At 37.9% G+C, this 17,081-nt stretch overlaps 1 long non-coding RNA gene across 1 annotated transcript in view; it reads left to right on the forward strand.

Annotated features, from left to right (window-relative positions):
* Positions 1 to 17,081, forward strand: part of LOC139177503 (uncharacterized) — a 47,965-nt gene that overhangs the window by 15,378 nt on the left and 15,506 nt on the right. Inside the window, exon 3 of the long non-coding RNA XR_011561914.1 lies at positions 8,439 to 8,521. This is a non-coding gene — a long non-coding RNA (uncharacterized lncRNA). The remainder of the gene's footprint in view (positions 1 to 8,438; positions 8,522 to 17,081) is intronic.

Raw genomic sequence — 17,081 nt, forward strand, 5'->3', positions numbered from 1 at the left:
CCTACAAAATCTTCTAGAAGTAACACCAAAAAAAGATGTCCTTTTCATCTATAAGGAACTGGAATACAAAAGTAGAAAGTCAAGAGATACCTGGAGTAACAGGCAAATTTGGCCTTGGAGTACAAAATGAAGCACAGCAAAGGTTAACAGAGTTTTTCTAAGAAAACGCACCAGTCATAGCAAACACCCTCTTCCAACAACACGAGATGACTACACGTGGACATCACCAGATGGTCAATACTGAAATCAGATTGATTATATTTTTTGCAGGCAAAGATGTAGACACTCTATACAGTCAGCAAAAACAAGACCAGGATCTGACTGGGGCTCAGATCATGAACTCCTTATTGTCAAATTGAGACTTAAATTGGAGAAAGTAGGGAAAGCCACTAGGCCATTCAGGTATGACCTAAATCAAATCCCTTACGATTATGCAGTGGAAGTGAAAAATAGATTCAAAGGATTAGATCTGATAGATAGAGTGCCAGAAGAACTGTGGATGGAGGTTCTTAACATTGTACAGGAGATGGTAATCAAAATCATCCCCAAGAAAAAGAAATGCAAAAAGGTAAAATGGTTGTCTGAGGAGGCCTTACAAATAGCTGAGAAAAGAAGGGAAGTGAAAGACAAAGAAGAGGAAAGATGTATCCATCTGAATGCAGAGTTCCAGAGAATAGCAAGGAGAGATAAGAAAGCCTTCTTCAGTGATCAGTGCAAAGAAATAGAGGAAAACAATAGCATGGGGAAGACTAGAGATCCCTTCAAGCAAATCAGAGATACCAAGGGAACATTTCATAATAATAAAGGCACAATAAAGGACAGAAACACTATGGACCTAACAGAAGCAGAAGATATTAAGAACAGGTGGCAAGGATACACAGAAGAGCTATACAAAACAGATTTTAATGACTCATATAACCACCAATGTGTGATCACTCACCTAGAGCCAGACATCCTGGAGTGTGAAGTCAAGTGGGCCTTAGGAAGTATCACCATGAACAAAGCTAGTGGAGGTGATGGAATTCCAGTTGAGCTATTTCAAATCCTAAAATATGATGCTGTTAAAGTGCTGCACTCAATATGCCAGCAAATTTGGAAAACTCAGCAGTGGCCACAGGACTGGAAAAAGTCAGTTTCCATCCCAATCCCAAAGAAAGGCAATGCCAAAGAATGTTCAGACTACCACAGAATTGCACTCATCTCACACGCTAGCAAAATAATGCTCAATATTCTCTAAGCTGGACTTCAGCAGTATGTGAATCGTGAACTTCCAGATGTTGAAGCTGGATTTAGAAAAGACAAAGGAACCAGAGCAAATTCCCAATATCCATTGGATCATATAAAAAGCAAGAGAATTCCAGAAAAACATCTGCTTCAGGTTTATTGACTACGCAAAGCCTTTGACTGTGTGGATCACAACAAACTGTGGGAAATTCTTCAAGCAATGGGAATACCAGACCACCTTACCTGCCTCTGAGAAATCTGTATGCAGGTCCAGAAGCAATAGTTGGAACTGGACATGGGGCAACACACTGGTTCCAAATTGGGAAAAGAGTCTGTCAAGGCTGTATATTGTCACCCTGCTTATTTAACTTATATGCAGAGTACATCATATGAGATGCCGGGCTGGTTGAAGCACAAGCTGCAATCAAGATTTCCAGGAGAAATATCAATAACCTCAAATATGCTGATGACAAAACCACCTTTATGGCAGAAAGCAGAGAAGAACTAAAGAGCCTCTTGATGAAAGTGAAAGAAGAGAGTGAAAAAAGCTGACTTAAAAACTCAACATTCAAAAACCGAAGATCATGCCATCCAGTCCCATCAGTTCATGGCAAATAGATGAGGAAAATATGGAAACAGTGAGAGACTTTATTTTCTTGGCTCCAAAATCATTGCAGATGGTGACTACAACCATGAGATTAAAAGATGCTTGCTCCTTGAAAAGCTATGACTGACCTAGACAGCGTATTAAAAAGCAGAGACATTACTTTGGTGACAAAGGTCCATCTAGTTAAAGCTGTGGTTTTTCCACTAGTCTTGTATGGATGTGAGAGCTGGACCATGAAGAAAGCTGAGCACCGAAGAACTGATGCTTTTGAACTGTGGTGTTGGAGAAGACTGAGAGTCCCTTGGACTGCAAGGAGATCCAGCCAGTCTATTCTAAAGGAAATCAGTTCAGAATATTCATTGGAAGGACTGATGCTGAAGCTGAAATTCCAGTACTTTGGCCACCTGATGTGAAAAACTGACTTATTGAAAAAGACCCTGATGCTGGGAAAGATGGAAGGCAGGAGGAGAAGGAGACGATAGAGGATGCAATGGTTGGATGGCATCACTGACTCAATGAACATGAGTTTGAGCAAGCTCCTGGAGTTGGTGATGGACAGGGAAGCCTGGCGTGCTGCAGCCCATGGGGTCGCAGAGTCAGACACGATTGAGTGACTGAACTGAACCTGATACCTTTGCTGTCCCCTTGTCACCTGTTATTAGGTCCTCTCTGACTCTTTCCCCCTACTTGTCTAGCTTATTCTTGCTTTCCTATACACATTCTTCATGCATACTCAGACACTTCAATCATGTCTGACTCTGCAACACCATAGACTGTAGCCTCTCAGGCTTCTCTATCCATGGGATTCTTCAGACAAGAATACTGGAGTGGGTTACTGTACCCTCCTCCAAGGGATCTTCCTGACACAGGAATCAAACCTGCATCTCCTGGATCTAATGCATCATTGAAAGTGGATTCTTTACCCACTAAGCCACCAGGGAATCCCTAGAGTAATTATCAAAAACATGGTCTGTAGTGCCAAACTCCCTGAATTCAGGGACAAATTCAGGACAAATTGCTTAACCTTGCTCTTTCTTCATTTTCACATCATAATGGGCTATTGTAAGGAATTTTTACCTATTTATTTACATAATTGTGAGAATTATACACATATATAGACATTTATATACATAAATGCATGTATGTCCACATACATATATACACACTCCATGTATAGCACTTTAGTCTAAGAACATGGTAAACACTGTACCTCTTAGTTATCTTTACAAATTAAACTTAATACCCTTCCTTAAATGTATAGCAGTTCTAGATCTTTTCTCATAGAAGAGTATTAAAATTTATTTAAATGTTTATGTATCATAATTATATATTTTTTCATTTTGTAAATAGATTTCTTGAAGGAGCTGTTTGCTCAAGAAAAGAAACTTTCAATTTGTTCACATCCAGAATGAATAGATCAATTTGAAATATTCTTCATAAAATGGCTATAGGAAGCAGCAGTGCTAAGAAACATGAATTTATGAACATAGCTACCTGCTTTTTTCCCTTCAGTTTGATTTAAATTTAATATCCTCCAACAATGGAAAATGATTTGTGGTAAAGAAATGAACTGGAAGAAATAGGAAAATGGAAGCAAGATGTCATTTCTTTTTACTATCCAACAGATTTACCATCTGCTTTAAAATGATGTTGACCATTTACAGTAAATGAAACAAAATGCTTTTTAAAATAATGTAACACTTTAAACTATTTTTACTACCAAACTTTCCCTCCCCAGTGAACACATTCATCTGACTGAGCAAAGGTTTATTTAAGCTACACTTACATCTATGTTGTTTTTAGCTCATTTCCTTTTTAAAAAAGCAATTGGTGAATTTATTTCCCAGCTTAGCTGTTATAATAAAATATAAAAGGCATTTCTGTTTTGGCCTCAAGTATAACATTATCAAAAGCTATGAGAGTTACAGCAGAATATAGGACAGCATAAAATTAGAAACTGCTGGTGTTTCCTTAGCAGCAGTTACCGCACTTGCAATTTCCCACCCCCTGCCCCCTGCTACCAGCAGAAATCTGAAAGTCATCTCTGTGTACCAGACAACAAACCCAAAGTGTGTTTTTTGAATAGTAGCTTTACTGAGATATTATTCACATAACTTGCAATTTACCCTTTTGAAGTATACAATTCAGTAGGTTTTAGGGTAGTTACAGAGTAACCATCATCATTATGAATTTAGAATATATGCTGTACTGCAAAACAAAACCCAATCCCATTAATAGTCACTCCTCATTCCCCCATCTGCCCTTCCACTAGCAACCACTAATCTACCTTCTGTCTCTGTGGATTTGCCTATTATCAGTTCAGTTCAGTTCAGTTGCTCAGTCATGTCCACATGGGCTGCAGCACGCCAGGATTCCCTGTCCATTACCAACTCCCGGAGCTTACTCAAACTCATTGTCCATCAAGTCGGTGATGCCATCCAACCATCTCATCCTCTGTCGTCCCCTTCTCCTGCCTTTAATCTTTTCCCAGCATCCAGGTCTTTTCAAATGAGTCAGTTCTTTGCATCAGGTGGCCAAAGTGTTGGAGTTTCAGCTTCTGCTTCAGTCCTTCCAATGAATATTCAGGACTGATTTCCTTTAGGATTGACTGGTTGAATTTCCTTGCAGTCCGAGGGACTCTCAAGAGTCTTCTCCAACACCACAGTTCAAAAGCATCAGTTCTTCAGTGCTCAGCTTTCTTTATGGTCCAACTCTCACATCCATACATGACTACTGGAAAAACCATAGCTTTGACTAGATGGACTTCTATTGGCAAAGTAATGTCTCTGCTTTTTAATATGCTGTCTACGTTGGTTATAGCTTTTCTTCCAAGGAGCAATTGTCTCTTAATTTCATGGCTGCAGTCACCATCTGCAGTGATTTTGGAGCTCCCCAAAATAAAGTCTCTCACTGTTTCCATTGTTTCCCCATCTATTTGCCATGAAGTGATGGGACCAGATGCCGTGATCTTAGTTTTCAGAATGTTGAGTTTGAAGCCAACTTTTTGCCTATTATAGACTTTTCATATAAATGGAATCATAGAGTATGTGTCTTTTGTGACAGCTTCTTTCACTTGGTACAATGTTTTCAAGGTTTATCCATGTCAAAGCCTGTATCAGTACTTCGTTCCTGTTTATTGCCCAGTAATATTCCATCATATGGATATACCAACATGTTTATCCATTCACCATCCAATGGACGTTTGAGTTGTTTCCCAGTTGTTGACTGTTAGGAATAAATGATGCTATTAACATTCTCATAGAAGTTTTTATATTGGACATAAATTTGCATTTTTCTTGAGTACATATATAGAAGTGGAATTAGTCACATGGTAATTCGGTTTAACTTTTTGAGGAACTACCAGACTATTTTACAAAGTGGATGTACTGTTTTACATTCTCACTAGCAGTGTATGAGTGTTCCAATTTCTTCACATCCTTTCCAACACTTGTTATTATCTCTTTGTTTGTAACCATCCTAATGGAAGTGAAGTGGAATCTTACTGTGGTTTTGATTTGCATTACTCTGATGGCTAATGTTGTTGAACATTTTTTCATATCCATTATCATCCATTTGTATGTCTCTTTTACAGAAACGTCTTTTCAGAGACTCTTTAAAAATTGGGCTTTTTGTCTTCTTGTTATTGAATTTAGAAATTTTTAGTTGTTACTGAATTTAGTATATTCTGGATACAAGTTCCATATCAGATATATGACTTGCAAATATTTTCTCCCATTCTGTAGATTGTCTTTCACTTTCTTAATGTGTTTTTTTTTTTTTTTTTCGGCTGAACCACTTGCAGCATGTGGGATGTAGAATCTTAATTTCATGACTAGGGATAGAACCCATGCCCCCTGCAGTGGATGTACAGAGTCTTAACCAATGGATCACCAAGGAAGTCCCTTCTTAATGATATTTTTGAAGCATTAACATTTTAGTTTTATTGTAAAGCAATTACCCTTCAATTAAAAATAAATCTAAACTTTTTTTCTAATTTTGATAAAGCCCAATTAATTTTTTTTCCTTTGGTTGCTTGTTCTATCTAATGTCATATCTTAGAAACAGTCACCTACTCCCAAGGTTCATGAAAATTTACTTCTATTTTTTTCCTAAGAGTTTTACAGCTTTAGCTCTTGCATGAGGTCTGTGATCCTTTTTGAGTTAATTTTTATATATGATGTGAAAAAGGAGTTCAAATTAATTTTTTGCACTTGGATATCCATTTATTGAAAGACTGTTTCTTTCCGCTCTCTTTCCCATTGAATTTTCTTGACATCTTTGTTGAAAATCAGTTGTCCATAAATGTAAGACTTTATTTCTGGCTCTAATTCTGTTCTATTTTCTGTTATGTCTGTTCTTACACCAGTAACACACTGTTATGATCACTGTAGTTGGCTGGTATGTTTTAAAATCAGGAAATTTTGGTCCTCCAACTTTCATCTTCTTGTTTGACTGTTTCAGCTAAAAATTTGTGTCCTTTCATTTCTATGTGAATTTTAAGATCAGCTTGACAATTCCTGCAATTATGTGTAGCTTTCATACCTTTATCTATTCATTTAAATATATCCTTGAAAACACATTTTATATTTTTAAACAAAATTACAATTAATTTTTGGTGACTTTTTTCTTTCCCCCAATATTTTATTATGAAAAATTTTAAGTGTAGAGGTTAGTTGAAAGAATAGTACAATAAGTACCCATATACCCTCCTCCTACCTCCCAGTTTATATTCTATAGGTAACATTTTGATATATTCATGTTATCATATAACTAACCATTCCTAGCCATAACCAACTAGTCTATCTTCTGTCAAATCATCTTATTACTTTGTGCATTTCAAAACAAATTGCATATATTCTCAGTATGCTTCACCTTTAAAGACTTCAGCTTATGTATTGTTAACTAGGGTTTAATTTTTCTACAATTTTTATATGTAAAGTGAAATGCATAAATCTTAAGTATACATTCTGGTGAGTTTGACATATATACATTTACCTGTGTAATCTTAACCTTTATCAAGATATAGAATGTTTTCATAACTCCAAAACACAACCCCCTCTCTTAGTCAATTCCTGTCCTTAGCCAATGTTGAAAGCAATCACTATTTTTTTCACCATAGATTTAGTTGTTATAGAACCTTATACTCTTGTACAAGCCTTCTTTCACTCAGCATAGCATTTTTGAGATTCATTTACTTTTCAATTATTCATACTCTTTGAGATTCATTCATTCTATTGTATGAATCAATAGTTTTTTGTTTTTGTTTTGTTTTTTGCTAAATATAACATCCATTGTATGGATGCCCCACAGTTTATTTCTCCTTTTTCCTGTGGATGAACAAATTTCCACTTACCTGTTTCACTAAAAAGTTCTGATAACTGGCTTTTGTTTACATCAAAGTTATAATTATTATAATAATATAGTAATAATCATCTGGAAGCTTTGTAAGTGTGGAAGTACTTTTTAAATTAAATAAATGCTTTTTTCAGAGTCTTTAAGTAACATATACTAGAGATTATGCAAACTTCAGTTGCCAAATCATGTCTGACTCTGTGACCCCATGGACTGCAGCACGCCAGGCCTCCCTATCCCTCACCATCTCCTGAAGTCTGCCCAAGTTCATGTCCATTGAATCGGTGATGCCATCCAACCATCTCATCTTCTGTTGCCCTCTTCTCCTTCTGCCTTCGATCTTTCCCAGCATCAGGATCTTTTCCAATGAGTTGGCTCTTCACATCAGGTAGCCAAAGTACTGAAGCATAAGCTTTAGCATCAATCCTTCCAATGAATATTCAGGGTTGATTTCCTTTAGGATTGACTGGTTTGATACCCTTGCTATCCAAGAGACTCTCAAGAGTCTTTTCCAGAACCACAGTTTGAAGGCATCAATTCTTCAGCACTCTGCCTTCTTTATGGTCTACTTCTCACATCTGTACATGACTACTGGAAAGACCATAACCTTGACTATACGGGCCTTTTTTGCAAAGCGATGTCTCTGCTTTTTGATGCACTGTCTAGGTTTGTCATAGCTTTCCTTCTAAGAAACAGTCATCCAATTTCATGCCTGCAGTCACCATCCACAGTGACTTTAGAGCTCAAGAAGAGGAATCTGTCACACTTGCTCCTTTCCCCTTTCTATTTGCCATGAAGTGATGGGCAGGATGCCATGATCTTAGTTTTTTCAATATTGAGTTTTTAGCCTGCTTTTTCACTCGCCTCTTTTACCCTCCTCAGGAAGCTCTTTAGTTCTTCATTTTCTGCCACTAGAGTGATACCATCTGCATATTTGAGGTTGTTGATATTTCTTCTGGCAATCGATTCCAGCTTGTAACTCATGTAGCCCTGCATTTCGCATGATATGCTCTGCATATTAGTTAAATAAACAGGGTGATAATATTCAACCTTGATGTACTCCTTTTCCTATTTGGAACCAGTCTGTTGTTCCATTAATTAAAGTTCTAATAAAGTTAGAACTTTAGCATAGGTTAGGCTTTAGCATAGTCATTGTAGTCGTATTCATTTTCCACAAAGGAGTAAAATTTAAATCTGAAATAGCAGAGGAGTTTTATTGACCTCCCTAACTATATTGCTTTCTCTTCCTTTACAGCAGCAGAGCTTCTCAAACTTTCACATTTGTATGAATAACCCCAGTCATCAGGGGATCTTGTTAAAAATGCATCTTCTGATTTGGTAAGTTTGGGGTAGAGCCTCAAATTCAGCATTTCTAATAAGCTCCCAGGTTATGCCAATGATTCTCATCCATGGAATAGCAAATATCTCTAGCCAAACTGTACTGCTTACCTTTCTATGAATCCATCAGAAATTCCCATTTCCATTCCCGTATATGTGTGTATGCTAAGTCACATCAGTCGTTGTATCTGACTCTTTGCAACCCTGTGGATTGTAGCCTGCCAGCCTCCTCTGTCCATGGGATTCTCCAGGCAAGAATATTGAAATGGGTTGCAGTGCCCTCCTCCAGAGGATCTTCCTGACCCAGGGATCGAAACTGAGTCTCTTCTGTCTCCTGCATTGGCAAACGTGTTCTTTACCACTAGCGTCATTCGGGATGGCACTAGTGGTAAAGTAAATATAAGTATTTTTATATTGTGTTACTCAATATATAAGTGTCTTTAAAATATTCAAAGTCTGAAAGGAAAAGAATCCTTAAAGCAAGAATGGGACATTATGAAAAAAGAACAAGCAGATTTTTAAAGGAATTCAGTATTCTATAAATGAAAAACATTTTCATTAAAGTTAAGAAATAAAACTTTAATAGAAGGGGTTAAATCTTCTCCAGTTACTTTCTTCATAGTAGGAAGATGGCTTCCAGCAACAGCTAAAACTGCAATTTCCTTGTTTATGTCCCATAGGACATAAAAACTTCTCTAACCATAGAATAAAAATCTTTCCCAGGACTTCCCTGGTGGTCCCGTTGTTGGGAGTCCACTTGACAATGTGGGGGACATGGATTCGATCCCTGGTCCAGGAGGATCCCACATGCCATGGTGAACTGGGCCAGGGCGCCACAACTACTGAGCCTATGCTCTAGAGCCTGCGAGCCGCAGCTACTGAGCCTGTGCTCTAGAGCCCACGAGCTGCAGCTACTGAGCCCTCAAGGTGCTACTACTGAGCCTGTGTGCCTAGGGCTCACGCTTCACAACAAGAGAAACCACCGCAATGAGAAGTCCTTGCACCACAACAATTGCAGCTAGAGAAAGCCTGAGTGCAACAGCGAAAACCCAGTGCAGCCAAAAATAATTAATTAATTAATTAAAAAAATCTTTCCTTGTAGTGTAATTGGTTTAATACACAGCTGATAGGGAAATGCCATGCGTGGCAATAGGATGGGTCATCTTTCCCTCAGTTAGTGCGCTCCTTGGGAGAAAGGAGTGAGTACCTGAACGAGTAAGTTTTCTTTTAGCAGGAAAAGTAGAGGAATGAATGCTTGGTATGCAACTAATAATGCCTCTATCATGAATAGGCAAATTTCAGATTCAATGAAATCTTTTTTTTCAATAAAAATTTTGAAAGTTGTTTAACATCATGCTAGAATACAAATGGAAAGTAGGAAAAAACCCAAAAACCCAACTGCAATCATTCTATCTACATTTGTCTTCCTTTGTATTTGCTAGGATTATTTCATTGCATGTTAAAGAATACCCAGCTTAAACTGGCTTTAGTTGTAAACGAAGATTTTATTGAAAGCTAATGGTATCACAGATAGAAAAATAATGCTGAAGACAGAGTAAAGATATAGATCAACCTCTGAAAAAACTGGCACCAAGAGTGTAAAAGTCATGAGAGCTCACTTTCTCTCTTCCGCTCCTTTCTGAGCAATTTTCTTTCTGTCTCTACAGTTGACTGCCTTTGTTTCCGTGTTCCATCCAAAGGGAAGCAAGGCTGCTGATAGCTCCAGGATTTTTACTTAGAGCTTCAGCAGCTGCTGGATAGAGACTGACTCAACTCCTTGGATTCAAAGCCCGTATAATCTTGGGTGTGCTCTGATCCACCCAGATGCCCACTTCTAGAATTAATTATGGCCAGGGGTACAAAGTTACATTTTTCAAGATGGTTGGTCCCATGAAAACAATGTGGAAGCTAGTCAAATAATACTATAGATGTCCTATAAACTGATGACAAAAGATTTAGGATATTCAGTATCTTCATATTATGTCCCCCATAAAAAAATGACACTGCATAAGTAGGGCAGAAAATTAGGAAACAGCACTTTTTGTTACCAAGTAACATTAGGTTAAATAAGCAGGGTGACAATATACAGCCTTGACGTACTCCTTTTCCTATTTGGAACCAGTCTGTTGTTCCATGTCCGGTTCTAACTGTTGCTTCCTGACCTGCATACAGGTTTCTCAAGAGGCAGGTCAGGTGGTCTGGTATTCCCATCTCTTTCAGAATTTTCCACAGTTTATTGTGATCCACACAGTCAAAGGGTATGGCATAGTCAGTAAAGCAGAAATAGATGTTTTTCTGGAACTCTCTTGCTTTTTCTATGATCCAGCGGATGTTGGCAATTTGATCTCTGGTTCCTCTGCCTTTTCTAAAACCAGCTTGAACATCTGGAAGTTCACGGTTCACATATTGCTGAAGCCTGGCTTGGAGAATTTTGAGCATTACTTTACTAGCGTGTGAGATGAGTGCAATTGTGCGATAGTTTGAGCGTTCTTTGGCGTTGCCTTTTTTTGGGATTGGAATGAAAACTGACCTTTTCCAGTCCTGTGGCCACTGCTGAGTTTTCCAAATTTGCGGGCATATTGAGTGCAGCACTCTTACAGCATCATCTATCAGGATTTGAAATAGCTCAACTGGAATTCCATCACCTCCACTAGCTTTGTTCATAGTGATGCTTCCTAAGGCCCACTTGACTTCATATTCCAGAATGTCTGGCAATGAGAAACACTGGGCTGGAAGAAGCACAAGCCGGAATCAAGATTGCTGGGAGAAATATCAATAACCTCAGATATACAGCTGACACCACCCTTATGGCAGAAAGTGAAGAGGAGCTAAAGAGTCTCTTGATGAAAGTGAAAGAGGAGAGTGAAAAAGTTGGCTTAAAGCTCAACATTCAGAAAACTAAGATCATGGCATCTAGTCCCATCACTTCATGGGGTAGACGGGGAAACAGTGGAAGCAGTGTCAGACTTTATTGTTTTGGGCTCCAAAATCACTGCAGATGGTGACTGCAGCCATGAAATTAAAAGACGTTTACTCCTTGGAAGGCAAGTTATGACCAACCTAGAGAGAATATTCAAAAGCAGAGATATTGCTTTGCCAACAAAGATCTATATAGTCAAGGCTATGATTTTTCCAGTGATCATGTATGGATGTGAGAGTTGGACTGTGAAGAAAGGTGAGCGCCGAAGAATTGATGCTTTTGAACTGTGGTGTTGGAGAAGACTCTTGAGAGTCCCTTGGACTGCAAGGAGATCCAACCAGTCCATTCTGAAGGAGATCAGTCCTGGGTGTTCATTGGAAGGACTGATGCTGAAGCTGAAACTCCAATACTTTGGCCATCTCATGTGAAGAGTTGACTCATTGGAAAAGACTCTGATGCTGGGAGGGATTGGGGGCAGGAGGAGAAGGGGACGACAGAGGACGAGATGGCTGGATGGCATCACAGACTCGATGGACATGAGTTTGAGTAAACTCCAGGAGTTGGTGATGGACAGGGAGGCCTGGTGTGCTGGGATTCATGGGGTCGCAAAGAGTCGGACACAACTGAGTGACTGAACTGTACTGAAGTGAACATTAGGCTTCTAAGTGGCAAGCTAATCCCATATATTTCATTCCTCAGTAGAATATTAATTGGAAGTAGGAGAGTGACCTTACTTAGAATAAGAAGGAAGGAGCACCAAAGGTCTCCCATGCTCAAAAATATTTCCCACACATTCTGTAAGTTAAAAATTGTTATGGCTTAAAGTTAAAAAATGAGTATGTGCCTATCAGAGCTGATACTTAATAAATATTTAGTATGAGGAATTAAGTATTTCAAATCAATATTTATTTTACCTAAAAATATAACTTTTAAAATTGTAAAAAAAAAAAGTAATATGTGATTAAAGTTTAAGATAGAAATAGTGCAAGAAGATCTCTATTAAAAAGGAAAATTCTTTCTTCATCTTGAAAGTAATCTTAGTTAGGAGCCGTTGATGTGTTCCTTTTTATCTCATTGTTTTTAGTTTATTTTAGGCTTTGTGATTAACTTTTAAAAATAATTTTATAATTAACATACCTTTATTATTTTTTTAATTAACATACCTTTATAATGAAGCTAAACAATATAAGAATGTATAAAGAGATATAATCCGCTTTTTCTTCCAACCTCAATTGGCTGGCAAAGCAATTTTAACAATTTGGGTTACATCCTTCCATCCCATTCTGCATACTGATGTATACTTATATGTCTTTTCTCTTAAAAAGGAATTGAGGAGGTAGCTGTGGAGAGACTCAAACATTTGAGTCTGTGGTAATCACTAGCCACACATAGCTATTGAACACTTGAAATGTAGCTAGTCAGAATTAAATTGTGCTGAAGTATGAAATACATGCCAGATTTCTAAGAGTTAGTTTAAAAAAAGAATGTGAAATATCTAACAAATAATTTTTATTGATTACACATACAGTGATAATATTTGGAGTATATTGGGTTAAATAAATAGATTATTAAAATTTGTCTATCTCCTTTTAATATAGCTATAAAAGCTTAAAATTACACATTTGGCTCACATTACCTCTCTATTGGGCAGGGTTGCTCTGAAGTAATAGATGAAGATTCTAACACTTTAATAATTGCATAATAGTCGGTAACAGGGATGTGAAGCAATTGACTCATCTTTCCCCATTGATTACATCCAAAGTTTTGTAGCTCATTTTGTTTTTTCACTACTGTATCAAATATTTATTTTTCTGTGAAGCAAATCATCTAAATTAGTGACTTAAAACCACAGTATTTATTATTTCTTAGAATTCTGAGAGTTGGCTCGTCAGTTCTCATCTGGGCCAGCTTAGCTGGAACTGGAGGGTTTAGAATGGCCTCAGTCACATATCTGGGGTCTCAGCTAGGATGGTTTCCAGGGTCTTCTCCACATAATCTCTCATCCTCCAGGAGGCTGTTCCTATCTGCAAGAAAGAGCAAGCTCCAATATGTAATTACTTTTTAAAACATTTTTTAACATTTTAAAATAATTTTATTTATTTATTTATGGCTGTGCTGGGTGTTGTTTGCTGCTCAGCCTTTTTCTGTAGTTGCAGTGAGTGGGGGCCACTCTCTAGCTGTGGGGAGCGGGCTTCTCATTGCGGTGGCTTCTCTTGTTGGAGAGCATAGTCTTCAGGGTGCTCTGGCTTCAGAAGTTGCAGCACATGGGCTCAGTAGTTGCAGCTCCCAGGCTCTGGAGCACAGGCTCAATAGTTGCTGGGCTTAGTTTGGCTTAGATGCTCCATGGGATACAGGATCCTCCTGGACCAAGGATCAAACCCCCATCTCCTGCATTAGCAAGTGGATTCTTCACCACTGAGCCATGAGGGAAATCCTGCAATTGTATTCAAACTTCTGTTTGTGCCACAGTTGTACCATCCCATTGGTGGAAGAAAGTCACCAAGTCCAGGATTCAAGAAGTAGAGAAGTAGACTTTAACTCTCAGTGGCTGCTGCTGCTAAGTCGCTTCAGTCATGTTAGTGGAAGGAATACCAAATCACACTGCAAAAAGGACAAGCATACCAGGAATCATGAATAAATTAAAGGCAGTTACCATGATACGATAACCATGATAAGAGATATCCAATGTCATCAATGTATTTATCTTGCATTTTGAGGCCTTTATTTCTGTAGGATAGATTCCTTAAAACTGAGACTGTTTGCTCAAATATTTTCCAAGTTTGTTGAAGCAGTTTATATTCCTACCAGCATGTATGAGTTTCCTTTACTCAGTCCCAGATATTATCACACTTTATGGTTTTTGGAAATCAGTGATAAATGATAACTTATTTTTGTTTTTATTTGCATTTCCTGACTAGTGAGGCTGAGCATTTTTTCATATTTTTATTGAATGTTTGAATTTCTTCTTTTGCACCTTGCCTATTGTATTCCTTTTCCATTTTTTCTACTGGTCATTTGTTTCTAATTAGTCTGTAGAAGCTTTTTGAATGCTTGGGACTGTAACTCATATGTTAGTAATATAAATATTTTCCCAGTCTGTTGTTTGTTTTGATTTTATTTATGCTTTCATGATAGAAAAAACTTATTTCGATTCTTCTCCCCTGCCCCTGGTAATCTATTTATTTTAATGTCTGAAGTTTTTTTTATTGATGTGTAGTTGATTTACAGTGTTGTGTTAATTTTTGCTATACAGCAGAGTGATTCAATTATACATATATATACATTTAAAAATATCCTTTTCCATTATAGTTTATCTCAGAATATTTAATATAGCTTCCTGTGCTATAGCGTGGAACCTTGTTGCTTATCCACTCTGTAGTGTGCATCTGCTAACCCCAAACTCCCCCTCCACCCCTCTCCCACCTCGCTTGGCAACCACAGGTCTGTTCTCTATGTTTGTGAGTCTGTTTCTGCTTCGTAGATAGGTTTATTTGTGTCATAGTTTTAGATTCCATATGTAAATGATATCATATGGTATTTTTTTTCTCTCTCTCTGACTTACTTCACTTAGTGCGATAATATCCCATTCCATCTAGATTGCTGCAAATGGGATTATTTCATTCTTTTCATGGTTAATATTCCTGTTTGTGTACGTGTGTGTATACATATATGTATATGTATCACATCTTCTTTATCCATTCATCTGTCAGTGGACATTTAGGTAGTTGCCATGTCTTGGCTATTATGAATAGGGCTGTTGTAAACATAGGGGCGTAAGTATCTTTATGAATTATAGTTTTGGATATATGCCTGGGAGTGGGATTATGGGATCATATGGTAATTCTATTTTTAGTTTTTTGAGGAACCTCCATACGGTTTTCCATGAGGGTGCACCAGTGATTCTTCTTAATTAAAGTCTCCCCCACACACCTCCATATTTTTATCATTTTTTATGTAGATACCTAAGTCATTTGAAGTTCATCTTTGTATGTGATATGATATAGGTGCTGAGTTAACAGAATTTTCATTCAACTATGCATAGTACAATCCTTGCTAAAATGTCTTCATCAGATAGGGTTTTTTTTAATGTGACATAAAGAATGGAAGTAAGAAGTCAGTACTGGTGTGTGACTCTACCATGCCATCAAAGAACTAGGCTGCTTCTCACTTTCAGTTTGACAGTCATTAGATTATTATTTTCTTTCTCATGTAATACAGTTTCTATACTCTAAGCATCACATTTATGTAATAGACAGGAAGAATTTTTCAGGGAAAAGGGTAAGAGGCAAATTCTTTTTTTTTTTTTTAATCAAAAAACAATAGCTTTCCTGGAAGTTCTACCCATTAGATTTCTAATTATGTCTCAGTAATTTAGGTCATACCTGAATGGTCTAGTGGTTTTCCCTACTTTCTTCAATTTAAGTCTGAATTTTACAATAAGGAGTTCATGGTCAGAGCCACAGTCAGATCCCGGTTTTGTTTTAGCCAACTATATGGAGCGTCTCCATCTTTGGCTGCAAAGAATATAATCAATTTAATTTCAGTATTGACCATCTGGTGATGTCCATGTGTAGAGTCATCTCTTGTGTTGTTGGAAGAGGGTGTTTGCCATGGCCAGTGTGTTCTCTTGGCAAAACTCTGTTAGACTTTGCCCTGCTTCATTTTGTACTCCAAGGCCAAACTTGCCTGTTACTCCAGGTATCTATTGACTTTCTACTTTTGCATTCCAGACCCCTGTGATGAAAAGGACATCTTTTTTTGGTGTTAGTTCTAGAAGTATTGCAGGTCATCATAGAACCATTCAACTTCAGCTTCTTTGGCATTAGTGGTTGGGGCATAGTCTCAGATTACTGTGATATTGAATGGTTTCCCTTAAAAACGAACAGAGTTCATTCTGTAATTTTTGAGATTGCACCCAAGTACTGCATTTTGGACTCTTTTTTTGACTATGATGTCTACTCCATTTCTTTTAAGGGATTCTTGCCCACAGTAGTAGATATAATGGTCATCTGAATTAAATTCACCCATTCTGTGAATTTAATTCTGTGAATTAGAACAACTCTGTGAATTAGTTCACTGATTCCTAAAATGTCAATGTTCACTCTTGCCATCTCCTGTTTGACCACTTACGATTTACCTTGATTCATGAACCTAACATTCCAGTTCCTATGCAATATTGTTCTTTACAGCATTGGACTTTACTTCCATCACCAGTCACATCCACAACTGGGTGTTGCTTTCGCTTTGGCTCCACCTCTTCACTTTCTGGAGCTACTTCTCCACTCTTCTCCAGTAGCATATTGGGCACCTACTGACCTGGGGAGTTCATCTTTCAGTGTCATATTTTTTTGCCTTTTCATACTGTTCATGGGGTTCTCAAGGCAAGCTTGCTGATAAGACAAAGTACCTGAAGAACTATGGACAGAGGTTCATAACATTCTCTTTGTGACTCCATGGACTATACAGTCCATGGAACTCTCCAGGCCAGAATACTGGAGTGGGTAGCCTTTCCCTTCTCCAGGTGATCTTCCCAACCCAGGGATTGAACCCAGGTCTCCCTCATTGCAGGCACATTCCTTAGCAGCTGAGCCACAAGGGAAGCCCAAGAATACTGGAGTGGGTAGCCTATCCATTCTCCAG

This window comes from Bos indicus, chromosome 19 (genome assembly GCF_029378745.1).
Source record: "Bos indicus isolate NIAB-ARS_2022 breed Sahiwal x Tharparkar chromosome 19, NIAB-ARS_B.indTharparkar_mat_pri_1.0, whole genome shotgun sequence".
NCBI lineage: Eukaryota > Metazoa > Chordata > Mammalia > Artiodactyla > Bovidae > Bos > Bos indicus.